The sequence below is a fragment of the Triticum aestivum genome, chromosome 1D, assembly GCF_018294505.1.
Source record: "Triticum aestivum cultivar Chinese Spring chromosome 1D, IWGSC CS RefSeq v2.1, whole genome shotgun sequence".
Lineage (NCBI taxonomy): Eukaryota > Viridiplantae > Streptophyta > Magnoliopsida > Poales > Poaceae > Triticum > Triticum aestivum.
The window spans coordinates 467048037-467075822 of NC_057796.1; the positions used below are offsets into that span (position 1 = coordinate 467048037).

Consider the following 27786-nt stretch of genomic DNA (forward strand, 5'->3'; position numbering starts at 1 on the left):
AAAACCGGAAATGTTCCGGAGCTGCCGGAGCCACTTCAGATGCGTTTCGCAGATGAAAATCACTAAAACCGGAATTGTTTCGGAACGCGTTGAAAATCATTTTAGTGGGTACTGGAAATGTTCTTAGCCCACATAAATATTTTCAGTTCGATCAGACGCTGAAAAATGTCGTCGTGAATAGTGAAAATCAGCTTTATGGTTACTTTATGGAAAGCCACCTTTTGGGGCTTTGCTCCAAAAGATCTTGGGGATGACATGGATGGATAGGAGCCATTTTTTGGGCCCCTCATGGGGGTGTGGCCGGCCACATGGGGTATCCCCCCTTGGGGACCCTCTTGTTCCTTGGTTTCACTCCTAGGTCCTTGTGGAAGGACTTCATTCATGTGCATTTTGGGTTTTTTGTGAAACTACCCTACCCCCTTGGGATTTCCTATAAATAGAGGTGGAGGGGCAGCCCTCCACACTCATCCCTTCTCACATACAAGTGCCATGCATGATCTGGCTTCTCTCTCCCTCCCAGCGAAATAGTTTCGTAGAGCCGAAAGGCTGTCTGGGTTCCGGTGGGAACTAGTTCTGGACGGCGAAGCCCTGCCGGATAGATGACACCGTATGTGTGCAACTCTGTAGAGAGATCGTAGTTTCGGTCTTAGTTCGTGAGTGCCTCCCGAAGGGCTGTCCGTGTGACCGTCCGAGTTTCGAAGGTCCTCCCGAAGGGCTGTCCGAGTGACCGTTCGAGTTTCGAAGGTCCTCCCGAAGGGCTGTCCGCGACACCGTCCGGGGGGCTGTTCGACCGCCTCCCGGAGGGCTGTCTGAGGACCAGATGAGGGTATACATCCTCGCGGTTGGGAGGTTGTAAATCCTAGCTGCGGGGATCTGCACCGCCGATCGTCATCGACTCTACTTCCCGCTGCGCTACGAGTCGGTAACGAAAAAGATCAAACCATGTATGCAGTCTCCATAGTGGTCCTGGGCTGGTGCGTACGTCAGAAATGTTTTGTTTTCTGCTGTGTTCCCCTACACCCCCCTCCGGCAGGGTGCCGGAACGGGCTCCCAGGAGGTTTTGGGTGGCTAGAGGGGCTTGCGGCGGCGGAACTCCAGATCTATTCTGTTCCCCGATCGTTTTAGGGTATATGGATATATATAGGTGAAAGAAGTACGTCAAGGGAGCCACGAGGGGCCCACAAGGGTGGAGGGAGCGCCCTACGGGGGTGGGCGTGCCCCCCTACCCCGTGGCTCCCTCGTTTCTTTCCTGACGTGCACTCCAAGTCTATCAGGTTGCTTTCCTTCCAAAAATAACTTCTCCAGAAGGTTTCATTCCGTTTCGACTCCGTTTGATATTCCTTTTCTTCGAAACACTGAAACAAGGAAAAAAACAGGAACTGGCACTAGGCTCTGGGTTAATAGGTTAGTCCCAAAAATAATATAAAAGTGCATAATAAAGCCCATAAACATCCAAAATGGATAATATAATAGCATGGAACAATCAAAAATTATAGATACGTTGGAGACGTATCAAGCCACGAAACCACTTTTCCACCGCCGCAACCTTCTGTACCCGTGAGATCCCATCTTCGGGCCTTTTCCGGCGATCTGCCGGAGGAGGATTCGATCACGGAGGGCTTCTACATCAACACCATAGCCTCTCCGATGATGTGTGAGTAGTTTACCACAGACCTTCGAGTCCATAGTTATTAGATAGATGGTTCTTCCCTCTCTTTGGTTCTCAATACAAAGTTCTCCTCGATGTTCTTGGAGATCTATTCGATGTAATACTTTTTGCGATGTGTTTATCAAGATCCGATGAATTGTAGGTTTATGATCAAGATTATTTATGAACAATATTTGATTCTTCTCTGAATTCTTATATGCATGATTTGATATCTTTGCAAGTCTCTTCGAATTATCGGTTTAGTTTGGCCTACTAGATTGATCTTTCTTGCAATGGGAGAAGTGCTTAGCTTTGGGTTCAATCTTGCGGTGCTCGATCCCAGTGACAGAAAGGGAACCGACAGGTATTGTATTATTGCCATCGAGGATAAAAGATGGGGTTTATATCATATTGCTTGAGTTTATCCCTCAACATCATGTCATCTTGCCTAATGCGTTACTCCGTTCTTATGAACTTAATACTCTAGATGCATGCTGGATAGCGGTCGATGTGTGAAGTAATAGTAGTAGATGCAGAATCGTTTCGGTCTACTTGACACGGACGTGATGTGATACGTCTCCAACGTATCTATAATTTTTGATTGTTCCATGCTATTATATTATCTGTTTTGGATGTTTAATGGGCTTTATTATGCACTATTATATTATTTTTGGGACTAACCTATTAACCGAAAGCCCAGTGCAAATTGCTGTTTTTTTGCCTATTTCAGTGTTTCGCAGAAAAGGAATATCAAACGGAATCCAAACGGAATGAAACCTTCGCGAGGATCATTTTTTGGAACAAACGCAATCCAGGAGACTTGGAGTGGACGTTAAGGAAGCCACGAGGTGGCCACGAGGTAGGAGGGCGCGCCTAGGGGGTAGGCGCGCCCCCACCCTCGTGGGCCCCTCGTAGCTCCACCAACCTACTTCTTTCACACCTATATATACTCATATACCCCGAAAAGATCCAGGAGCACCACAAAACCCTATTTCCACCGCCGCAACCTTCTGTACCCGTGAGATCCCATCTTGGGGCCTTTTCTGGCGCTCCGCCGGAGGGGGAATCGATCACGGAGAGCTTCTACATCAACACCATAGCCTCTCCGATGATGTGTGATTAGTTTACCACAGACCTTCGGGTCCATAGTTATTAGCTAGATGGCTTCTTCTCTGTCTTTGGATCTCAATACAAAGTTCTCCTCGATTCTCTTGGAGATCTATTCGATGTAATACTTTTTGCGGTGTGTTTGTCGAGATCCAAAGAATTGTGGGTTTATGATCAAGATTATCTATGAACAATATTTGGTTCTTCTCTGAATTCTTATAAGTATGATTTGATATCTTTGCAAGTCTCTTCGAATTATCAGTTTGGTTTGGCCTACTAGATTGATCTTTCTTGCAATAGGGGAAGTGCTTAGCTTTGGGTTCAATCTTGCGGTGTCCTTTCCCAGTGACAGCAGGGCAACAAGGCACGTATTGTATTGTTGCCATCGAGGATAAAAAGATGGGGTTTATATCATATTGCTTGAGTTTATCCCTCTACATCATGTCATCTTGCTTAATGCGTTACTCTGTTCTTATGAACTTAATACTCTAGATGCATGCTGGATAGCGGTCGATGTGTGGAGTAATAGTAGTAGATGCAGAATCATTTCGGTCTACTTGTCACGGACGTGATGCCTGTATACATGATCATGCCTAGATATTCTCATAACTATGCGCTTTTCTATCAATTACTCGACAGTAATTTGTTCACCCACCATAGAATTTACTATCTTGAGAGAAGCCAGTAGTGAAACCTATGGCCCCCGGGTCTATTCTCCATCATATTAATCTCCCGCTTACTAGCTATTTCTGTCGCCATTTATTCCACAATCTTTACTTTACAATCTATACAACAAAAATACCAAAAATATTTATCTTATTATCTCTATCAGATCTCACTTTTGCAAGTGGCCGTGAAGGGATTGACAACCCCTTTATCGCGTTGGTTGCAAGGTTCTTAATTGTTTGTGCAGGTACGAGGGATTTGCGTGTAGTCTCCTACTGGATTGATACCTTGGTTCTCAAAAACTGAGGGAAATACTTACGCTACATTGCTGCATCACCCATTCCTCTTCAAGGGAAAACCAACGCATGCTCAAGAGGTAGCAAGAAGGATTTCTGGCACCGTTGCCAGGTTGGTTTACGCCAAGTCAAGTCAAGATTTGATCTCCCGCCAACGTGCGGATTTCTGGCGCCGTTGTCGGGGAGATCTACGCACAAGTCCAGACATACCAAGTACCCATCACAAACTCTTATCCCTCGCATTACTTTATTTGCCATTTGCCTCTCGTTTTCCTCTCCCACACTTCAACCTTGCCGTTTTATTCGCCCGTTTTCCGTTCTTCTCTTTTCGCTTGCTTTTCGTGTGCTTGTGTGTTGGATTGTTTGTCACGATGGCTCAAGACAATACTAAATTGTGTGTTTTTTCCAATACCAACAACAATGATTTTATTAGCACTCCGATTGCTCCTATTACCAATGCTGAATCTTGTGAAATTAATGCTGCTTTGTTGAATCTTGTCATGAAAGATCAATTTTCTGGCCTTCCTAGTGAAGATGCCGCTACCCATTTAAATAACTTTGTTGATTTGTGAGATATGCAAAAGAAGAAAGATGTGGATAATGATATAGATAATTTGAAGCTATTTCCGTTTTCGCTTAGAGATCGTGCTAAAACTTGGTTCTCTTCTTTGCCTAAAAAAAGTATTGATTCATGGAAGAAGTGCAAAGATGCTTTTATCTCTAAGTATTTTCCTCCCGCTAAGATCATCTCTCTTAGAAACGATATCATGAATTTTAAGCAACTGGATCATGAGCATGTTGCACAAACTTGGGAGAGGATGAAATTAATGATATGTAATTGTCCTACACATGGTTTGAATTTATGGATGATTATACAAAAAAATTATGCCGGATTGAATTTTGCTTCTAGAAATCTTTTAGATTCGGCCGCGGGAGGCACTTTCATGGAAATCACTGTAGGAGAAGCTACTAAACTCCTAGATAATATTATGGTTAATTATTCTCAATGGCACACCGAAAGATCTACTAGTAAAAAGGTTCATGCAATTGAAGAGATTAATGTTTTGAGTGGAAAGATGGATGAACTTATGAAATTGTTTGCTAATCAGATTGTTTCTTCCGATCCTAATGATATGCCTTTGTCCACTTTGATTGAGAATAATAATGAATCTATGGATGTGAATTTTGTTGGTAGGAACAATTTTGGTAACAACGCATGTAGAGGAAACTTTAATTCTAAGCCGTTCCCTAGTAATTCCTCTAATAATTATGGTAATTCCTACAACAACTCTTATGGAAACTTTAATAAGATACCCTCTGATTTTGAGACTAGTATTAAAGAATTTATGATTTCGCAAAAGAATTTCAATGCTTTGCTTGAAGAAAAATTGCCTAAGATTGATGAGTTGGCTAGGAACGTGGATAGAATTTCTCTTGATGTTGATTCTTTGAAACTTGGATCTATTCCACCTAAGCATGGTATCAATGAGTCTCTCAAAGCCATGAGAATTTCCATTGATGAGTGCAAAGAAAGAACCGCTAGGATGCGTGCTAAAAAAGATTGCTTTATGAAAGCGTGTTCTTCTAGTTTTCATGATAATAATGATGAAGATCTAAAAGTGGTTGATGTGTCTCCTATTAAATCTTTGTTTAGCAATATGAATCTTGATAAAGATGGGACTGGAGATGAGTCAACTTTAGTTAAAAGGCGTCCCAATGATTCGGAGTTTTTAGATCTTGATGCAAAAATTGGTAAAAGTGGGATTGAAGAGGTCAAAACTTTACATAGCAATGAACCCATGCTACCTCTTAAGAACTATGTTGGTTTTTCCCTTGAAGAGGAAAGGGTGATGCAGCAAAGTAGCGTAAGTATTTCCCTCAGTTCTAGAGAACCAAGGTATCAATCCAGTAGGAGACTACACACAAGTCGCCTCGTACCTACACAAACAAATAAGAACCTTGCAACGAATGAGATAAAGGGTTTGTCAATCCCTTCACGGCCACTTGCAAAAGTGAGATCTGATAGAGATAATAAAATAAATATTTTTGGTATTTTTATGATAAAGATTGAAAGTAAAGATTGCAAAGTAAAATAGATTGGAAACTTATATGATGAAGAATAGACCCGGGGGCCATAGGTTTCACTAGTGGCTTCTCTAAAGATAGCATAAGTATTAGGGTGGGTGAACAAATTACTGTCAAGCAATTGATAGAAAAGTGCATAGTTATGAGAATATCTAGGGATGATCATGTATATAGGAATCACGTCCGTGACAAGTAGACCGAAATGATTCTGCATCTACTACTATTACTCCACACATCAACCGCTATCCAGCATGCATCTAGAGTATTAAGTTCATAAGAATAGAGTAACGCATTAGGCAAGATGACATGATGTAGAGGGATAAACTCAAGCAATATGACATAAACCCCATATTTTTATCCTCGATGGCAACAATACAATACGTGTCGTTTCCCCTGCTGTCATTGGGATCGAGCAACGCAAGATTGAACCCAAAGCTAAGCACTTCTCCCATTGCAAGAAAGATCAATCTAGTAGGCCAAACCAAACTGATAATTTGAAAAGGCTTGCAAAGATAACAAATCATACATAAAAGAATTCAGAGGAGATTCAAATATTGTTCATAGATAATCTTGATTATAAACCCACAATTCATCGGATCTCGATAAACACACCGCAAAAAGAATTACATCGAATAGATCTCCAAGAAGATCGAGGAGAACTTTGTATTGAGATCCAAAGAGAGAGAAGAAGTCATCTAGCTAATAACTATGGACCCGAAGGTCTGTGGTAAACTACTCACACATCATCGGAGAGGCCATGGTGTTGATGTGGAAGCCCTCCATGATCGATTCCCCCTCCCGCGGAGCGCCGGAAAAGGCCCCAAGATGGGATCTCACGGGTACAGAAGGTTGCGGCGGTGGAAATAGGGTTTCGTGGTGCTCCTGGATGTTTTTGGGGTATATGGATATATATAGGAGGAAGAAGTAGGTCGGTGGAGCTGCGAGGGGCCCACGAGGGTGGGGGCACGCCCAGGGGGCAGGCGCGCCTCCCTGCCTCACGACCTCCTCGCTTCTTTCTTGACGTCCACTCCAAGTCCCCTGGATCACGTTTGTTCCAAAAATAACTCTCCTGAAGGTTTCATTCCGTTTGGATTCCGTTTGATATTCCTTTTCTGCGAAACACTGAAATAGGCAAAAGAACAGCAATTTGCATTGGGCCTTCGGTTAATAGGTTAGTCCCAAAAATAATATAAAAGTGTATAATAAAGCCCATTAAACATCCAAAACAGATAATATAATAGCATGGAACAATAAAAAATTATAGACACGTTGGAGACGTATCGACCCACTATTTTGGATTTCAAGGAATTTAATTATGATAATTGCTCTGTGATAGATTGTATTTCCTTGTTGCAATCCGTTTTAAATTCTCCGCATGCTTATGATCAAAATAAAGCCTTTACCAAACATATCGTTGATGCCTTAATGCAATCCTATGAAGAAAAACTGGAATTAGAAGTTTCTATCCCTAGAAAACTTTATGATGAGTGGGAACCTACTATTAAAATTAAGATTAAATATCATGAATGCTATGCTTTGTGTGATTTGGGTGCTAGTGTTTCCACGATTCCTAAAACTTTGTGTGATGTGCTAGGTTTCCATGAATTTAATGATTGTTCTTTAAATTTGCATCTTGCGGATTCCACCATTAAGAAACATATGGGAAGGATTAATGATGTTCTTATTGTTGCAAATAGGAATTATGTGCCCGTAGATTTCATTGTGATTGCAATCCTACATGTCCTATTATTCTTGGTAGACCTTTCCTTAGAACGATTGGTGCAATTATTGATATGGAAGAAGGAAATATTATATTCCAATTTCCGTTAAGGAAAGGCATGGAACACTTTCCTAGGAAGAAAATTAAATTACCTTATGAATCTATTATGAGAGCCACTTATGGATTGCATACCAAAGATGATAATACCTAGATCTATTCTTGTTTTTATGCCTAGCTAGGGGTGTTAAACGATAGCGCTTGTTGGGAGGCAACCCAATTTTATTTTTGTTCCTTGCTGTTTGTCCTGTTTAGTAATAAATAATTAATCTAGCCTCTGGTTAGATGTGGTTTTATGTTTTAATTAGTGTTCGTGCCAAGTAAAACCTATAGGATCTTCTTGGGTGATAATTATTTGATCTTGCTGAAAAAGTCAGAAACTTTCTGCTTACGAAAACAATTGTTAAAAATCACCAGAAAGTGATAAAATACTTATTCCAATTGCAGTAGATCAATAATCAAATTATCTAGGATGTCCTATTTTTGCAGAATTTTTGAGTTACATAAGTTTGCGTTTCATACAGATTACTACAGACTGTTCTATTTTTGACAGATTCTGTTTTTCGTGTGTTGTTTGCTTATTTTGATGAATCTATGGCTAGTATCGGGGGGTATGAACCATAGAGCAGTTGTAATACAGTAGGTTTAACACCAATTTAAATAAAGAATGAGTTCATTACAGTACCTTAAAGTGGTGGTTTGTTTTATTTCGCTAACGGAGCTCATGAGATTTTCTGTTGAGTTTTGTGTTGTGAAGTTTTCAAGTTTTTGGGTAAAGATTTGATGGATTTTGGAACAGGGAGTGGCAAGAGCCTAAGCTTGGGGATGCCCAAGGCACCCCAAGGTAAAATTCAAGGACAACCAAAAGCCTAAGCTTGGGGATGCCCCGGAAGGCATCCCCTCTTTCGTCTTCGTCTATCGGTAACTATACTTGAGGCTATATTTTTATTCACCACATGATGTGTGTTTTGCTTGGAGCGTCTTGTGATACGTCTCCAACGTATCTATAAATTTTGATTGCTCCATGCTATATTATCTTCTGTTTTGGACATTATTGGGCTTTATTATTCACTTTTATATTATTTTTGGGACTAACCTATTAACCGGAGGCCCAGCCCAGAATTGCTGTTTTTTGCCTATTTCGGAGTTTCGCAGAAAAAGAATATCAAACGGAGTCCAAACGGAATGAAACCTTCGGGAACGTGATTTTCGGAACGAACGTGATCCAGAGGACTTGGACCCTACGTCAAGAAATCAAGCAGGAAGCCACGAGGTAGGGGGGCGCGCCTACCCCCCTGGGCACGCCCTCCATCCTCGTGGGCCCCACGTTGCTCCACCGATGTACTCCTTCTATATATACCAACGTACCCCCAAAATGATTAGATACGGAGCCAAAAACCTAATTCCACCGCCGCAACCTTCTGTACCCGTGAGATCCCATCTTGGGGCCTGTTCCGGAGCTCCGCCGGAAGGGGCATCGATCACGGAGGGCTTCTACATCAACACCATAGCCTCTCCGATGAAGTGTGAGTAGTTTACCTCAGACCTTCGGGTCCATAGTTATTAGCTAGATGGCTTCTTCTCTCTTTCTGGATCTCAATACAATGTTCTCCCCCTCTCTTGTGGAGATCTGTTCGATGTAATCTTCTTTTGCGGTGTGTTTGTTGAGACCGATGAATTGTGGGTTTATGATCAAGTTTATCTATGAACAATATTTGAATCTTCTGAATTCTTTTATGTATGATTGGTTATCTTTGCAAGTCTCTTCGAATTATCAGTTTGGTTTGGCCTACTAGATTGATCTTTCTTGCAATGGGAGAAGTGCTTAGCTTTGGGTTCAATCTTGCGGTGTCCTTTCCCAGTGACAGTAGGGGCAGCAAGGCACGTATAGTATTCTTGCCATCGAGGATAACAAGATGGGGTTTATATCATATTGCATCAGTTTATCCCTCTACATCATGTCATCTTGCTTAAGGCGTTACTCTGTTCTTATGAACTTAATACTCTAGATGCATGCTGGATAGCGGTCGATGTGTGGAGTAATAGTAGTAGATGCAGGCAGGAGTCGGTCTACTTGTTCCGGACGTGATGCCTATATACATGATCATACCTAGATATTCTCATAACTATGCTCAATTCTGTCAATTGCTCAACAGTAATTTGTTCACCCATCGTAAAATACGTATGCTCTTGAGAGAAGCCACTAGTGAAACCTATGGCCCCCGGGTCTATTTTCCATCATATTAATCTCCCGACAACAAGCTATTTCTTTTGCCATTTTTATTTTACTTTGCATCTCTATCACAAAAATACCAAAAATATTATCCGATCATATCTATCAGATCTCACTCTCGTAAGTGACCGTTTAGGGATTGACAACCCCTTATCACGTTGGTTGCGAGGATTTATTTGTTTGTGTAGGTGCGAGGGACTCGCGCGTAGCCTCCTACTGATTGATACCTTGGTTCTCAAAAACTGAGGGAAATACTTACGCTACTTTGCTGCATCACCCTTTCCTCTTCAAGGGAAAACCAACGCAGTGCTCAAGAGGTAGCAAGAAGGATTTCTGGCGCCGTTGCCAGGGAGGCTTGCGCAAGGTCAAGTCAAGATTTGGACTCCCGACAACGAGCCATTTCTGGCGCTGTTGCCGGGGAGGTCTACGAGAAAGTCAGCATACCAAGTACCCATCACAAACCCTTATCTCCCGCATTACATTATTTGCCATTTGCCTCTCGTTTTCCTCTCCCCCACTTCACCTTTGCCATTTTATTCGCCCTCCTTTTTCCGTTCCCCTCTTTTTTGCTTGCTCCTTGTTTGCTCGTGTGTTGGATTGCTTGCTTGTCACGATGGCTCAAGATAATACCAAATTATGTGATTTTACCAATACCAACAATAATGATTTCCTTAGCACTCCGATTGCTCCTCTTACCGATACTGAATCTTGTGAAAACAATGCTGCTTTGCTGAATCTTGTCATGAAAGATCAATTCGCCGGCCTTCCTAGTGAAGATGCCGCTACTCATCTAAATAGCTTTGTTGATTTGTGCGATATGCAAAAGAAGAAAATGTTGACAATGATATTGTTAAATTGAAGCTATTTCCTTTTTCGCTTAGAGATCGTGCTAAAGCTTGGTTTTCGTCTTTGCCTAGAAATAGTATTGATTCTTGGAATAGGTGCAAAGATGCTTTTATCTCTAATTATTTTCCTCCCGCTAAGATTATCTCTCTTAGAAACGATATTATGAATTTTAAGCAACTTGATCATGAACATGTTGCACAAGCTTGGGAGAGGATGAAATTAATGATACGTAATTGCCCCACTCATGGTTTGAATTTGTGGATGATTATACAAAATTTTTATGCCGGATTGAATTTTGCTTCTAGAAATCTTTTAGATTCGGCCGCGGGAGGCACTTTTATGGAAATCAATTTAGGAGAAGCTACTAAACTCCTAGATAATATTATGGTTAATTATTCTCAATGGCACACTGAAAGATCTACTAATAAAAAAGTGCATGCGATAGAAGAAATTAATGTTTTGAGTGGAAAGATGGATGAACTTATGAAATTATTTGCTACTAAGAGTGTTTCTTCTGATCCTAATGATATGCCTTTGTGTACTTTGATTGAGAATAATAATGAAGCTATGGATGTGAATTTTGTTGGTAGGAATAATTTTGGTAGCAATGCGTATAGAGGAAACTTTAATCCTAGGCCTTATCCTAGTAATTCCTCTAATAATTATGGTAATTCCTACAACAATTCTTATGGAAACTTTAATAAGATGCCCTCTGAATTTGAGACTAGTGTTAAGGAATTTATGAATTCGCAAAATAATTTCAATGCCTTGCTTGAAGAAAAATTGCTTAAAGTTGATGAATTGGCTAGGAACGTTGATAGAATTTCTCTTGATGTTGATTCTTTGAAACTTAGATCTATTCCACCTAAGCATGATATCAATGAGTCTCTCAAAGGCATGACAATTTCCATTGATGAGTGCCAAGAAAGAACCGTTAGGATGCGTGCTAAGAAAGATTGCTTTATAAAAGTGTGTTCTTCTAATTTTTATGAAAACAAAGATGAAGATCTAAAAGTTATTGATGTGTCCCCTATTAAATCTTTTTTTTGCAATATGAATCTTGATAATGATGGGACAGAATATGATCCACCTTTACCTAGAAGGCGTTCCAAAAATTCGGAGTTTTTTGATCTTGATGCTAAAATTGATAAAAGTGGGATTGAAGAGATCAAAACATTAGATATTAATAAACCCACTATTTTGAATTTCAAGGAATTTAATTATGATAATTGCTCTTTGATAGATTGTATTTCCTTGTTCCAATCCGTGCTAAATTCTCCTCATGCTTATAGTCAAAATAAAGCTTTTACCAAACATATCGTTGATGCTTTTGCCATTTGCCTCTCGTTTTTCTCTCCCCCACTTCACCTTTGCCGTTTTATTTGCCCTTTTTTGTTCGTCTCTTTTCGCTTGCTTCTTGTTTGCTTGTGTGTTGGATTGATTGCTTGTCACGATGGCTCAAGATAATAATAAATTATGTGATTTTTCCAATACCAACAACATTGATTTTATTAGCACTCCGATTGCTCCTATTACCGATGCTGAATCTTATGAAATTAATGCTGCTTTATTGAATCTTGTCATGAAAGATCAGTTTTCTGGCCTTCCTAGTGAAGATGCCGCTACCCATCTAAACAACTTTGTTGATTTGTGCGATATGCAAAAGAAGAAAGATGTGGACAATGATATTGTTAAATTGAAACTATTTCCGTTTTCGCTTAAAGATCGTGCTAAAACTTGGTTCTCTTCTTTGCCTAAAAATAGTATTGATTCATGGAATAAGTGCAAAGATGCTTTTATCTCTAAGTATTTTCCTCCCGCTAAGATCATCTCTCTTAGAAACGATATTATGAATTTTAAGCAACTTGATCATGAGCCAGTTGCACAAGCTTGGGAGAGGATGAAATTAATGATACGTAATAGCCCTACACATGGTTTGAATTTATGGATGATTATACAAAAAAATTATGCTGGATTGAATTTTGCTTCTAGAAATCTGTTTGTTCGGCCGCAGGAGGCACTTTTATGGAAATCACTTTAGGAGAAGCTACTAAACTCCTAGATGATATTATGGTTAATTATTCTCAATGGCACACCGAAAGATCCACTAGTAAAAAGGTTCATGCTATTGAAGAGATTAATGTTTTGAGTGGAAAGATGGATGAACTTATGAAATTGTTTGCTAATAAGAGTGTTTCTTCTGATCCTAATGATATGCCTTTGTCCACTTTGATTGAGAATAATAATGAATCTATGGATGTGAATTTTGTTGGTAGGAACAATTTTGGTAACAACACATATAGAGGAAATTTTAATTCTAGGCCTTTTCCTAGTAATTCATCTAATAATTATGGTAATTCCTACAACAACTCTTATGGAAATTTTAATAAGATGCCCTCTGATTTTTAGAGTAGTGTTATAGAATTTATGAATTCGCAAAAGAATTTCAATGCTTTGCTTGAAGAAAAATTTCCTAAGATTGATGAGATGGCTAGGAACGTGGATAGAGTTTATCTTGACGTTGATTCTTTGAAACTTAGATCTATTCCACCTAAGCATGATATCAATGAGTCTCTCAAAGCCATGGGAATTTCCATTGATGAGTGCAAAGAAAGAACCGCTAGGATGCGTGCTAAAAAAGATTGCTTTGTGAAAGCGTGTTCTTCTAGTTTTCATGATAATAATGATGAAGATCTAAAAGTGATTGATGTGTCCCCTATTAAATCTTTGTTTTGCAATATGAATCTTGATAATGATGGGACTGGAGATGAGTCAACTTTAGTTAAAAGGCGTCCCAATGATTCAGAGTTTTTAGATCTTGATGCAAAAATTGGTAAAAGTGGGATTGAAGAGGTCAAAACTTTACATAGCAATGAACCCACTATTTTGGATTTCAAGGAATTTAATTATGATAATTGTTCTTTGATAGATTGTATTTCCTTGTTGCAATATGTGTTAAATTCTCCACATGCTTATGATTAAAATAAAGCTTTTACCAAACACATCGTTGATGCTTTAATGCAATCCTATGAAGAAAAGCTTGAATTAGAAGTTTCTATCCCTAGAAAACTTTATGATGAGTGGGAACCTACTATTAAAATTAAGATTAAATATCATGAATGCTATGCTTTATGTGATTTGGGTGCTAGTGTTTCCACGATTCCAAAAACTTTGTGTGATGTGTTAGGTTTCCGTGAATTTGATGATTGTTCTTTAAATTTGCACCTTGGGGATTCCACCATTAAAGAAACCTATGGGAATGATTAATGATGTTCTTATTGTTGCAAATAGGAATTATGTGCCCGTTGATTTCATTGTTCTTGATATAGATTATTGCAATCCTACATGTCCTATTATTCTTGGTAGACCTTTCCTTAGAACGATTGGTGCAATTATTGATATGAAAGAAGGAAATATTAGATTCCAATTTCCATTAAGGAAAGGCATGGAGCACTTTCCTACAAAGAAAATTAAATTACCTTATGAATCTATTATGAGAGCCACTTATGGATTGCATACCAAAGATGGCAATACCTAGATCTATTCTTGTTTTTATGCCTAGCTAGGGGCGTTAAACGATAGCGCTTGTTGGGAGGCAACCCAATTTTATTTTTTTCCTTGCTTTTTGTTCCTGTTTAGTAATAAATAATTCATCTAGCCTCTGTTTAGATGTAGTTTTATGTTTTAATTAGTGTTTGTGCCAAGTAGAACCTTTGGGAAGACTTGGGTGAAGTCTTTGCGATCTTGCTGTAAAAAACAGAAACTTTAGCGCTCATGAGATTAGCTGCCATTTTTTACTGGAGAGTGCTTTTAGGTTGATTCTTTTTGCAGATGATTAATAGATACACGTCCACCAATTTATTTCAGAATTTTTGGAGTTCCAGAAGTATACGTTTGATACAGATTACTACAGACTGTTCTGTTTTTGACAGATCCTGCTTTTCGTGTGTTGTTTGCTTATTTTGATGAATCTATGGCTAGTATCGGGGGGTTTGAACCATAGAGAAGTTGTAATGCAATAGGTTTAACACCAATTTAAATAAAGAATGAGTTCATTACAGTACCTTAAAGTGGTGGTTTGTTTTATTTCACTAACGGAGTCATGAGATTTTCTGTTGAGTTTTGTGTTGTGAAGTTTTAAGGTTTTTGGGTAAAGATTTGATGGATTTCGGAATAAGGATTGGCAAGAGCCTATGCTTGGGGATGCCCAAGGCACCCCAAGGTAAAATTCAAGGACAACCAAAAGCCTAAGCTTGGGGATGCCCCGGAAGGCATCCCCTCTTTCGTCTTCGTCTATCGGTAACTTTATTTGAGGCTATATTTTTATTCAACACATGATATGTGTTTTTCTTGGAGCGTCTTGTATGATTTGAGTCTTTGCTTTTTAGTTACCACAATCATCCTTGCTGTACACACCTTTTGGGAGAGACACACATGAATCGGAATTTATTAGAATACTCTATGTACTTCACTTATATCTTTTGAGCTATATAATTTTGGTCTAGTGCTTCACTTATATCTTTTAGAGCACGGTGGTGGTTTTATTTTATAGAAATTATTTATCTCTCATGCTTCACTTATATTATTTTCATAGTCTTTTAGAACAACATGATAATTTGCTTTGGCTATAAAATTAGTCCTAATATGATGGGCATCCAAGATGGGTATAATAAAAACTTCCATATAGAGTGCATTGAATACTATGAGAAGTTTGATACTTGATGATTGTTTTGATATATGAAGATGGTAATATTAGAGTCGTGCTAGTTGAGTAACTGTGAATTTGAGAAATACTTGTGTTGGAGTTTGCAAGTCCCATAGCATGCACGTATGGTAACCGTTGTGTAACAAATTTGAAGCATGAGGTGTTTCTTTGATTGTCCTCCTTATGAGCGGCGGTCGGGGATGAGCGACGGTCTTTTCCTATCAATCTATCCCCCTAGGAGCATGCGCGTAGTGCTTGATTTTGATGACTTGTAGATTTTTGCAATAAGTATTGAGTTCATTATGACTAATGTTGAGTCCATGGATTATACACACTCTCACCCTTCCATCATTGCTAGCCTCTTCGGTACCGTGCATTGCCCTTTCTCACCTTGAGAGTTGGTGCAAACTTCGCCGGTGTATCCAAACCCCGTGATATGATATGCTCTATCATACATAAACCTCCTTATAGCTTCCTCAAAACAGCCACCATACCTACCTATTATGGCATTTCCATTGCCATTCCGAGATATATTGCCATGCAACTTTCCACCGTTCCGTTTATTATGACACGCTTCATCATTGTCATATTGCCTTGCATGATCATGTAGTTGACATCGTATTTGTGGCAAGGCCACCATGCATAATTTTTCATACATGTCACTCTTGATTCATTGCCCATCCCGGTACACCGCCGGAGGCACTCATATAGAGTCATATTTTGTTCTAGTATCGAGTTGTAATCATTGAGTTGTAAATAAATAGAAGTGTGATGATCATCATTATTAGAGCATTGTCCCGTGTGAGGAAAAAAAGAGAAAGGCCAAATAAAACAAAAGAGAAATGCCAAAAAAAAAGAGAAATGCCAAAAAAAGAGAAGGCCCAAAAAAATGAGAGAAAAAGAGAGAAGGGACAATGCTACTATCCTTTTTCCACACTTGTGCTTCAAAGTAGCACCATGATCTTCATGATAGAGAGTCTCTTATTTTGTCACTTTCATATACTAGTGGGAATTTTGCATTATAGAACTTGGCTTGTATATTCCAACAATGGGCTTCCTCAAATGCCCTAGGTCTTCGTGAGCAAGCAAGTTGGATGCACACCCACTTAGTTTCTTTTGTTGAGCTTTCATACATTTATAACTCTAGTGCATCCGTTGCATGGCAATCCCTACTCCTCGCATTGACATCAATTGATGGGCATCTCCATAGCCCGTTGATTAGCCGCGTCGATGTGAGGCTTTCTCATTTTTTGTCTTCTCCACACAACCTCCATCATCATATTCTATTCCACCCATAGTGCTATGTCCATGGCTCACACTCATGTATTGCGTGAAAGTTGACAAAGTTTGAGAATACTAAAGTATGAAACAATTGCTTGGCTTATCATCGAGGTTGTGCATGATGAGAGCATTTTGTGTGACGAAAATGAAGCATGGCCGAACTATATGATTTTGTAGGGATGAGCTTCGTTGGCTATGTTATTTTAAGAAGACATAATTTCTTAGTTAGTATGCTTGAAGTATTATTATTTTTATGTCAATATTAAACTTTTGTCTTGAATCTTTCGGATCTGAACATTCATGCCACAATAAAGAAAATTACATTGAAAATTATGTTAGGTAGCATTCGACATCACAAATTCTGTTTTTATCATTACCTACTCGAGGACGAGCAGGAATTAAGCTTGGGGATGCTGATACGTCTCCAACGTATCTATAATTATTGATTGTTCCATGCTATTATATTATCTGTTTTGGATGTTTAATGGGCTTTAATATGCTCTTTTATATTATTTTTGGGAGTAACCTATTAATCGGAGGCCCAGTGCCAGTTGCTATTTTTTTGCCTATTTCAGTGTTTCGCAGAAAATGAATATCAAACAGAAAATCCAAACGGAACGAAACCTTCGCGATGATCTTTCTTGGAACAAACGCAGTCCAGGAGACTTGGAGTGGAAGTCAGAGACGCAACGAGGCGGCCACGAGGCAGGTGGGCGCGCCCGGGGGGGTAGGCGTGCCCCCCACCCTCGTGGGCCCCTCGTAGCTCCACCGACCTACTTCTTTCGCCTATATATACTCTTATACCCTGAAAACATCCAGGGGAACCACGAAACCACTTTTCCACCGCCGCAACCTTCTGTACCCGTGAGATCTCATCTTGGGGCCTTTTCCGGCGATCTGCCGGAGGGGGATTCGATCACGGAGGGCTTCTACATCAACACCATAGCCTCTCCGATGCTGTGTGAGTAGTTTACCACAGACTTTTGGGTCCATAGTTATTAGCTAGATGGCTTCTTCTTTCTCTTTGGTTCTCAATACAAAGTTATCCTCGATGTTCTTGGAGATCTATTCGATGTAATACTTTTTGTGGTGTGTTTGTCGAGATCCGATGAATTGTGGGTTTATGATCAAGATTATCTATGAACAATATTTGATTCTTCTCTGAATTCTTATATGCATGATTTGATATCTTTGCAAATCTCTTTGAATTATCGGTTTAGTTTGGCCTACTAGATTGATCTTTCTTGCAATGGGAGAAGTGCTTAGCTTTGGGTTCAATCTTGCGGTGCTCGATCCCAGCGACAGAAAGGGAACCGACACGTATTGTATTTGTTGCCATCGAGGATAAAAAGATGGGGTTTATATCATATTGCTTGAGTTTATTCCTCTACATCATGTCATCTTGCCTAATGCGTTACTCCGTTCTTATGAACTTAATACTCTAGATGCATGCTGGATAGCGATCGATGTGTGGAGTAATAGTAGTAGATGCAGAATCGTTTCGGTCTACTTGACACGGACGTGATGCCTATGTTCATGATCATGCCTAGATATTCTCATAACTATGCGCTTTTCTATCAATTGTTCGACAGTAATTTGTTCACCCACCGTAATATATGCTATCATGAGAGAAGCCACTAGTGAAACCTATGGCCCCCGGGTCTACTTCACACCATATAAGTTTCCGATCTATAATTCTAGTTTACTATTTATTTTGCAATCTTTACTTTTCAATCTATACAACAAAAATACCAAAAATATTTATCTTATTATCTTTATCAGATCTCACTTTTGCAAGTGGTCGTGAAGGGATTGACAACCCCTTTATCGCGTTTGTTGCAAAGTTCTTGATTGTTTGTGCAGGTACTAGGCGATTTGCGTGTAGTCTTCTACTGGATTGATACCGTGGTTCTCAAAAACCGAGAGAAATACTTACGCTACTTTGCTGCATCACCCTTTCCTCTTCAAGGGAAAACCAAACCATGCTCAAGAGGTAGCAGTGGGAAAGACTTGAAACAAGGGGACCCATTCCCCCCATGTTGTTCAACCTTGTGTCTGATGTGTTCTCCAGGATGTTAGCGAAAGATGTCAAAACTAATGTTATTTCTGGGATTATTCCTTATATAGTATCTGATAGCTTAGTCAGTCTTAAATATGCTGCTGATACGGTGCTTTTCCTTGATCCTAATCCTGAACGCTTCAGAAACTTAAAGTGGTTGCTTTCTTGTTTTGACCAGCTATCTAGTATGAAGATTAATTATGTTAAGTGTGATTTGTTGAGTGTTAATCTTGATGATGCTTCTTCCAAGTTGCTTTCACAATTTTTTGTGTTAAAATTGGGACTTTTCTCTTGAAATATTTGGGAGTTCCTTTGCACTATTTGTAGCTGAGGAGTTCCGTCGAGCACGCTCGCACGGCGCCATGTCCGTTGTCTTCGACATCGATCTGCCCGATGGACTCGCGATGTCCCGACCACCACCATCAAACACCATACCCATGAGCAGAGGGACCTCTTCGGCCGCGGGCACCACCTGGATCGGGCCCACCATCATCTACCCGGAGCAGAGATCCGACCCGTCCTGGGCCAAAAATTGATCCGCCCGAGCACGAGCTCCTAGTCCTGGCCATCTCCGCCGCATGAGCATCCCGCACCGCCGACGGAAGAAGAGAAGCACCACCGACACCCGCACCCTGCTGCCAACCACCGCCGCGCAAGCCGTAGCGACTGACCCGCCGACCGATGTAGCCACCCTGCGACAGCCGAACCAGACCAAGGCAAGGGAAGATCCCTGCCACGACCTAGCCCTCCGCCCACCGGAGCCGCGAGGAGCAACCAAGGCCAGCCAGATCCACAGACGACCTTGAGCAGCTCCCTCGCACCACACCCGCAGCACCCGGCCAGATCCCTCGATGGATCCGGGCCACCACTACTCGCCCGTAGCACACCCCCTTCGCCAACAACCATGATCGCCTAGAGGCAGGGCCGCGACCTTTGGCCCATGCCTCCCCGACTCGTGCCGCTCAACACACCAGACCGGCAGGGCCACTGCCATCCAGACCAACGCTGGCCCACCGAGCACGCACCTTCGGAATCTATCGGGAGGGGAGAAACGCCTTGTCGCTGCCTACACCAACTAGGCTTTGCCCGGCGGCGGAACCTAGGGTTCAACCCCCCTCCCACGCGCGCGCTCGGGGGAGCTGTCGGGCGAGACGAGTTTTCGATCAATTCGGATACGTATCCTAGCTGTTCTAGCCGGGCATTTTTTTTAAACTTAAGTTGGTGCCAACGAAATGAGCAGTACATTGTGGATGTTTCCGTTCCCTGTAGCATCTATGAACGTGGCGTTTTTATTCCTTTTCTTTTCTGGCAGTAGTAGCTATTTTCTAACCCCGAATGCATTTTTTTTTTCAGCAGTAAAAAAGAACACATTTGGAAATTCCCCTGTCCCGAGTACCCTAGATGGAAATTTCCCCGTCCGTCCCCAACTCGGGACGCGCCGCCGCCGGCGTCGACCTGCCCACCCCGCTCCGGATCCAGCCCCAACGGCTACCCACCAGCTCCACTTTCCTTCTATATCCGCCGCCACGCCACGCACGCCACCTCGCCGAAGCCGTGCCCCTCAAGCACAAGCCTCCGCGGCTGCCGCAACCGCCTCTGCCCCGGCTATAAAGGCGCGCCCTTTGGCCGGCCAGCTCCCCCTCTCTTCGTCCGGGGCTCCGGGCCACTCCCCCTCTCTTCGCCCGGGCCATGCCTGTCGCCTCGACTCGTCCTCGGTTCCTGCCTCGCCTCCTCTCGCGCCTGGTTCTATCTCGCTCATCCTCCCTCGATTCGTCCGTTCGGATTAGAAGAATCAGATTTGGTTTTGCTCGTCCGCGGGGTTCTTGATTTGTTTGGTTCTGCTCGTCCTCGCCGTCGTTCGTTCAGAAATCGCGTCTGGTTCTTTCGATTCTGCTCGTCCTCGCCGTCGTTCGTTCAGAAATCGCGTTTCTTTCGATTCGATTCTGCTCATCCTCGCCGTCGTTTGTTTAGAAATGGCGTCTGGTTCATTCGATTCTGCTCTGCTCGTCCTCGCTGTAGTCCGTTTAGATCAGAAGCGCGTCTGTTTTGATTTTGCTTGTCCTCGCCGTCGTCAGTTTAGACAGAATCGCGTCTGATTTCATTCTGCTCGTTGTCGCCGTAGTCCGTTTGGAATCGCGTCTGATTTGATTCTGCTCGATCCCCTGTGCTGCTACTGGGTTCGTTACGCTGATGCTCTCGCGTGTTTTCGTGCCGTCTCGTCGTGGGTACCCGTGGAGGAAGCGAGCCAGCGGTCGGTCGGTTTGGGTCGTCTGGTTTGCGAACTAGCAAGTCTGTTCGAGAAACTTCTGCGTGCGCTTCTGTCATCTGAGAGGCGCTCACGTTCCTGCGTTTCTTGTTCGCGTCTGCTTTTGAAATTGGATTACGGTTTATCACGCTCGTTCAGATCGGTTCCTCTGTCCCGTCACCTGCGCTGTTCGTCGGTTACTTTCATATCTCAAACGCATGCGCCCTTTGATGCTACTGTACTTGATGGATGTTCAGATCTCAAACGCTGCGTTGTTCAGATCGGTTATTCTGATTGAAATTGGACTGTTGGCCCTCTGTCGATTCTTGTTCTACTTGATGGATGTTCAGGGTGTTACTGCTTATGTTCTTTTCAATTGCTTAATTCTTGTCATGCTTTGCTTATGTTCCCATATATGGTTATGTGTATTCAGGGGTGCTTAGGCAGAAAGATTTACTAGAGTGCGAACCATGTAATTCCTCATGTTGCTGCTACTTCACAGTGCTTTAATTTCTTTATAGCTTTATCTGAATCACCCTCACCGCTCTAGAGAAATCAGTTTACTCATTCAAGTTCTGGAATTTCTTTATAGCTTTCTCTGTTTGTGCCCCTATCTATGTCTGTTTCTTGTGTGCAAGCGCCGCTCCATTCTGTGTGTGTGGCTTGATGGTGAATATGTGTGGCTTGACTCTGTGTGCGTGTGGCTTGATTGTGTGTGTGTGTGTGTGGCTTGACTGTATGTGTGTGTGGCTTGATGGTGAATATGTCTGGCTTGACTCTGTGTGTGTCTGTGTGTGTGACTGTGAGTGGCTTGACTGTGTGTGTGTACGACTGTGTGAATATTGCATTTGCTTGATGGTGTGGCTTCTGGCTTGTATGCTTTGTTGATTGATTTGGTTGTATAGCTTATGTTTTATATTGTTGCGGCACGATTGATTGCTGTTTGTTGAATGTGAACTCGTATCTTGACGAATAATCATGTATGCTAACTTGGTATTGGTAGTTCCTGATCGTAGGTAACCCACCTATTACTTGTTTAGTGTAGACTAACTATTCTTTTTTCTGAACTTTTTTGCGATTATGTCTTCACATTGCACTGCTCCCAGATCCATATCGACATGGCCACGCTGTCTGATGAGGATAAAGATGTAAGGAACTCCTCCCAAGAATAGCTTGCTCCTTGTATTAACTTGGCAACTAGACATGTTAAGAAAAAATATTTATTCCGTGAAACTGGAGCTCCTTGCTGCAACCCATTATATGACTTTATGAGCATGCACCACTTTCAGGTTATGAAAAAATGGGGCGCTCCAAACAAGATTGACTTCCTCTCTCTTTCTTATACAAGGCATGCAGAAGATGTGCAGCAAGTAAGTAATTCATTATATCAATATTTAGAGTGTATTACTTCACACTGCCATCTTTCCCAACAGATTGATTTTTTTTTATATTGATATTTTGTTGAATAGTATCACATGTTTGTTTGCATTTCATACTTTAAATGTTCCTAACGTTGATAGTTTTTTTCCTGCAATAGGCACGGGAGATCCTCTCTAAAGCACCAGCAGCAGCCAAGAAGATTGAAGAATCCAATGAAAGTTCTGATTCTGAAAGCTCTGACTCTGAGGTATTCATTTACCTACCGATTTCAAAGTGGAAGCTTCATCATTTAATAGCATTTTTAATTATCTTTTTGCCTGATTTCACCATGTTTCAATTCATTGGTTTTCAGAAGCCAGCTACTGAAGTGAAGAATTCTGCGGTTGCTACTGCACAAAAGAAAAACCAGGAATTGGACGGCTCTGACAGTGATTCTGATGATTCATCAGAAGTAAGAATCATATTTCTAGCAATGCATGTCTAAGGGAGATAATTGAGTACAAAAGCATAAAACATATTTCTTGCACTTACCATTCCCCTGATCTTGTCGTTTAATTCTGTGGAGTACTCATATTTCTTAGTCCTAACTGGAAAACCGTTTGCAGGATATGGCCACTAAAAAACCAGTGGCCAAGAAAGTGGTAGAATCCAGTGAAAGTTCTGATTCTGACTCTGAGGAGGTATCAGTCTACTAGTTATATGAAAACTAAGGCTTCATCATTCTGTCTTTATAATGTGATACTAACATTTTCAATATATTTCCAGGATACCACTGCTAAACCAGTTCAATCTTCCAAGGCTGTTGCTGTTAAAAAGAAATAAAGAATCTAGTGATAGCTCAGATTTTGACTCAGATTCAGATTCTGAAGAAGTTCTCTGTTGTACTTGTTTACTCTTGGTAACTTCTCTTGTGTGATATTTGTATGTCTTAAACATTGTTTTGCTGCTAGCAAATCTTTTGTCTATGGTTACTTTCTATGTCCAGGATACCACTGCTAAAACAGTTGTGATGCAAAGAAAGAAGAATCTAGTGGTAGCTCAGATAATGACTCGGATTCAGATTCTGATGAAGTAAGTGTTCGGTTACTTGCTTACTCCTGGTCACTTTTTTTGTTGTGCAATGTTTAAAATTCCTTCCAATGTTTTGCAGCCAGCAAAATCTACTATTCCTGCTAAGAGGCCTCTGACAACAGAGAAAAAGAGTGAACATGTATGCATTATTTTTAAAATTTTATTTTCTTGAAAGGATTGTCTTCTGTGATATTTATTGTACATTAATTGTTCTTGTTGTAATTCAATATTTGCAGTCCAAGGATGATTCTGATGATAGTTCTCATGAGAGTGATGAAGAGCCTGCACTAAAGAAGCCTAAGGTACTTAATTTTTGGTGTTTGCTTTTTTATCTGAAGATTTTGGTTTATATTGCATTTATTATTCTATCCCAGGATTCATCTTCTGGTGGTGCCAAGCCAGTCTCTAAGGTCGCCAAGAAAGAAAGCAGTGGTGATGATGACAGTTCTGAAGAGAGCTCCAGCAGTGATGATGAAAACGATCAATCAATGTCAATGGCAAAGTCCAAGCAGAACGAAGTATGGTTTGAGTATATTTATGCTGTTGTAATTTTTCCTCTTATGTTTGATGGTAATCAGCCTCTAACTAGCTTCCTATTTTCAGGAACGAAGATCTGAATCACCCTCACCCCTCTAGAGAAATCGTTTTACTCATTCAAGTTCTGGAAATTCTTTATAGCTCTCTGAGTTTACTTCGGTCTAGCATGTGTTAGCTTTCTGTTTGTGCCCCTTTCTATGTCTGTTTCTTGTGCGCAAGTGCTCCATTCTGTGTGTGTGACTGTGTGGCTTTTTTGTGTGTGTTGCTTGACTCTGTGTGTTTGTGTGGCTTGATGGTGAATATGTGTGTGGTTTGACTCTGTGTGTTTGTGTGGCTTGATGGTGAATATGTGTGTGGCTTGACTGTGTGTTTGTGTGGCTTGATGGTGAATATGTGTGTGGCTTGACTGTGTGTTTGTGTGGCTTGATGGTGAATATGTGTGTGGCTTGACTGTGTGTGTGCTTGACTCTCTGTGTGTGACTGTGTGAACATTGCATTTGCTTGATGGTGTGGTTTGTTTGCTTTGTTGAATGATTGGTTGTGTATAACTTGTGTTTTATATTGTTGCGGCCTAACACTGCCTTTGCCGGTCCCAAGCCCGGGTGTGAAAATGTGGAGGGAGCTGCAGTTACCTTCTTTGTATTGTTTGCATTAATTATGAGTGTTGATAGAAACTACACAGTTTAGGTTACTGTCCTAATCGAATAGTGAATCTTCACATAATTTGGTAGCATGTGATTCAAGCTTTAAAATGCATCCTTCCTTGCTATAAACTTACTGATTCCTTTCTGAAGTTGTACGAGGTCAGTGTTTTTCTTATACGATACCAAAGGGAAGCAAGTAGCTAAGAATCTAGGCCTATAATGGTTCGATTTTTCTCCCTTTTTGATTTTTTTTACGGTGCCTTCTCAGCATGACGCGTGTGTGGTGCTTTGGAAACTTCTGAGCGTGATTGTTTTAGGTGGAGAGGTCTGCACGCATGTTTTGGATGTTTTGGAATCCACCGCTTTGACTGTCCTGACGCTCTGACTGTTTCCATCTTAGGTTACGTGTGCTTTCTGGTTTTGATTGTGTCTCCTTGTTTGCCACATATCAGTTTTGTATGTTGGATTATTTGGGCCGATTTTTCTGGGCTCTTCTCATGGTACGGGTGTGTTCCTTTCTTTTTGCTTCTGCTGCCTATAAACAAGCTATTCTGGAGGCCTTATTTCTCGGTATCTAGATTCTTTGCTTTGGGTTCGTGATATGGGTTCTTGCAGTTCGGTGTGCTGATCAGCTGCCTTCTTCGGTTCGTGCTTCTGGTCGATCTGTTCCAAGTCGCTCTGAATATATTCCTGGTGCTACTTCTGGCGGTGGATCTTCTGGTCGATCTGTTCTAAGTGCCGCTAAATATGTTCCTGGTACGTTTTGCTTAATTGTTTTTTCTGTTGTGTATGATTTTTCTGCTATATGCGCTATGTTCTATTGTATCGTTTTCTGTGGTTAGTTTTGGATCCTAATGAAGCGCACCGGTGTCGGCATGAGATTCGACGTGGGAAGCATCCTATTTATTTATACAACCACGGTCCATTGGCTGGAGTCGAGGAAATTCTCAAGCATAAAACGGCATCTTCTTACACAGCATGATCTTAAAGAAGTTGGTATTGAATTTATGGATTTGTATAGCTACCTGATCCCGGTATATGAAATTGAGCCTCTTGAGAAAATTACTGATGTACAAAATTGACCGACAGGATGAAGTCGAAGCGGCACGGATGGCAGCAATCAACAAGGAAATTAAACGTGTGTTGACAGAAGTTCTTCTGAAGGTTTGTCATTGCATGGCTAGGTTTAGCAGAACATGTACTTCTGTTCTAAATTCAGCAAGACTGCCATTTCTTACTTTTGTCATTTCCAGGTTTCTGATGATCTTTTTAATGAGATCGCAACCAAAGTTATGAATGAAGATGATTCATCAGCTGAACGTGAGTGAGTTATACTTAAAACTTAATGTAAATAGGTAAATTGCATTGCTGATTATCGCCTCTGTGTTGCAGCAAATGAGATCACTGGTGTCTCTAGCTCAAAGGAGCTTGGTCTGGGAGAATCAGAAGTCAAGACCACAGCTGTACTGGTCGTTCTGATGATACTGGGCTAAGTTCTCCTAAAGGTGCTTTCTTGGTCTTGCTAATTATGATTCAGATGATTATGATGGTAAGGGTTTAATTCCAAATTTATCATCTGAAATTAAAGTTGGTGCAGCTCATCCTAAAGAAAGTAAGTTCTTGAAAAACACAAAGCGGACATGGTTTCCCAGAATTTATTTTCTAAAGAAGGAAGAGCTTATTATTAACTTTCTGAGTTTACTTCGGTCTGTACTAGCTTTCTGTTTTTGCCCCTATCTATGTCTGTTTCTTTCCATTTCTTGTGTGCACGCGCTCCATTGTGTTTGTGTGTGAGACTGTGTGTGTGATGTGCCCCTATCTATGTCTGTTTCTTTCTGTTTCTTGTGTGCAAGTGCTACATTTTGTGTGTGTGTGTGTGTGTGTGTGTGTGTGTGTGTGACTGTGTGTGTGATGTGCCCCTATCTATGTCCGTTTCTTGTGTGCAAGCGCTTGATTGAGTGTGTGCTTGTGTGACTCTGTGTCTTGCATTTGCTTGATTGTGTGGCCTGTATGCTTTGCTGAATGATTGGTGTGTTTTGTATTGTTGTGGTTTAACACTGCCTTTGCCGGTCCCAAGCCCGGATGTGAAAATGTGGAGGGAGCTGCAATTATCTTCTTTGTATGTTTGCCTTAGAAGTGTTGATTGAAATTACTCTGTCCTAATTGAATAGTGAACCTTCACATAATGTCGTAGCATGTGATTCAAGCTCTGAAATGCATCCGTCCTTGCTATGGAAAATATAGCAAGTGTAATTGTCTAGAATTTGTCTGTCTCCTTAATTAATCTCGCTGGTTTCTTAAATCTTGTCAGCACGGATGTTCTTTTCTGCTAATATATATACATTTTTTCTTCTAAAAAGTCAGTCATTTGTTTTTAATTTGGCTTTAGGTTGAATTTTGTGGCTTTCTAATCATGCACGAATCTCAGCATCGTAGGTGTCCCTCATTTGTCTGTCACTCACAAGTGTGTGTCGGGTTTATTTGTTGTTGGGCTTTTTATTCGGGTTGTGGGGTGCCCTCTCCTTGTTTATTTGTTGTTGGGCTTTTTATTCGGGTTGTGGGTCATTTTCAGTTATGTGTCATTTCTAGAGGGGGTTGTGCGGTGCTTCCACGAAAGAAACGACACTGAAAAGCCGCCACCGCCCGATCCAGAGGATCGAGGTTTTCTCCCGGAGTAACATGAAGGACGCAGGGCCACCGCGATGAAGCCTTCAAAGACGAGAATGACGCATGGCGCCGCCGCCATCGGTCTGGCCCGAGCCAGACAAGTTTTTCAGCTAGGCCACTACCCACCGCCTCCACCCGGGTATGACCCTACATGAGAGCGCCGACCGCACCACCATCGAGAACGTCGAAGGCCCGCCCCCATGCCGCCCACGCAGCCATGACAACAAGCCCGTCCGCGACCAAGCCACGAGCTCCGGCCACGAGCCCGCAGCTCCATCGGTCTGGCCCGAGCCAGACAAGTTTTTCCGCTGGGCCACTACCCACCGCCTCCACCCGGGTACGACCCTACATGAGAGCGCCGACCGCACCACCATCGAGAACGTCGAAGGCCCGCCCCCATGCCGCCCACGCAGCCATGACAACAAGCCCGTCCGCGACCAAGCCACGAGCTCCGGCCACGAGCCCGCAGCTCCCGCCACCAAGGCCGTCGCCCTGCATCCAGACACTCCAGAGACCATCAAAGGCACGAGCTGTGAGCC

General features: G+C 41.6%; 1 pseudogene; it reads left to right on the top strand.

Annotated features, from left to right (window-relative positions):
* The first annotated feature begins 20110 nt into the window (after positions 1-20110).
* On the top strand, positions 20111-26625 carry LOC123183025 (nucleolin 2-like; annotated as a pseudogene).
* Positions 26626-27786: the final 1161 nt, after the last annotated feature.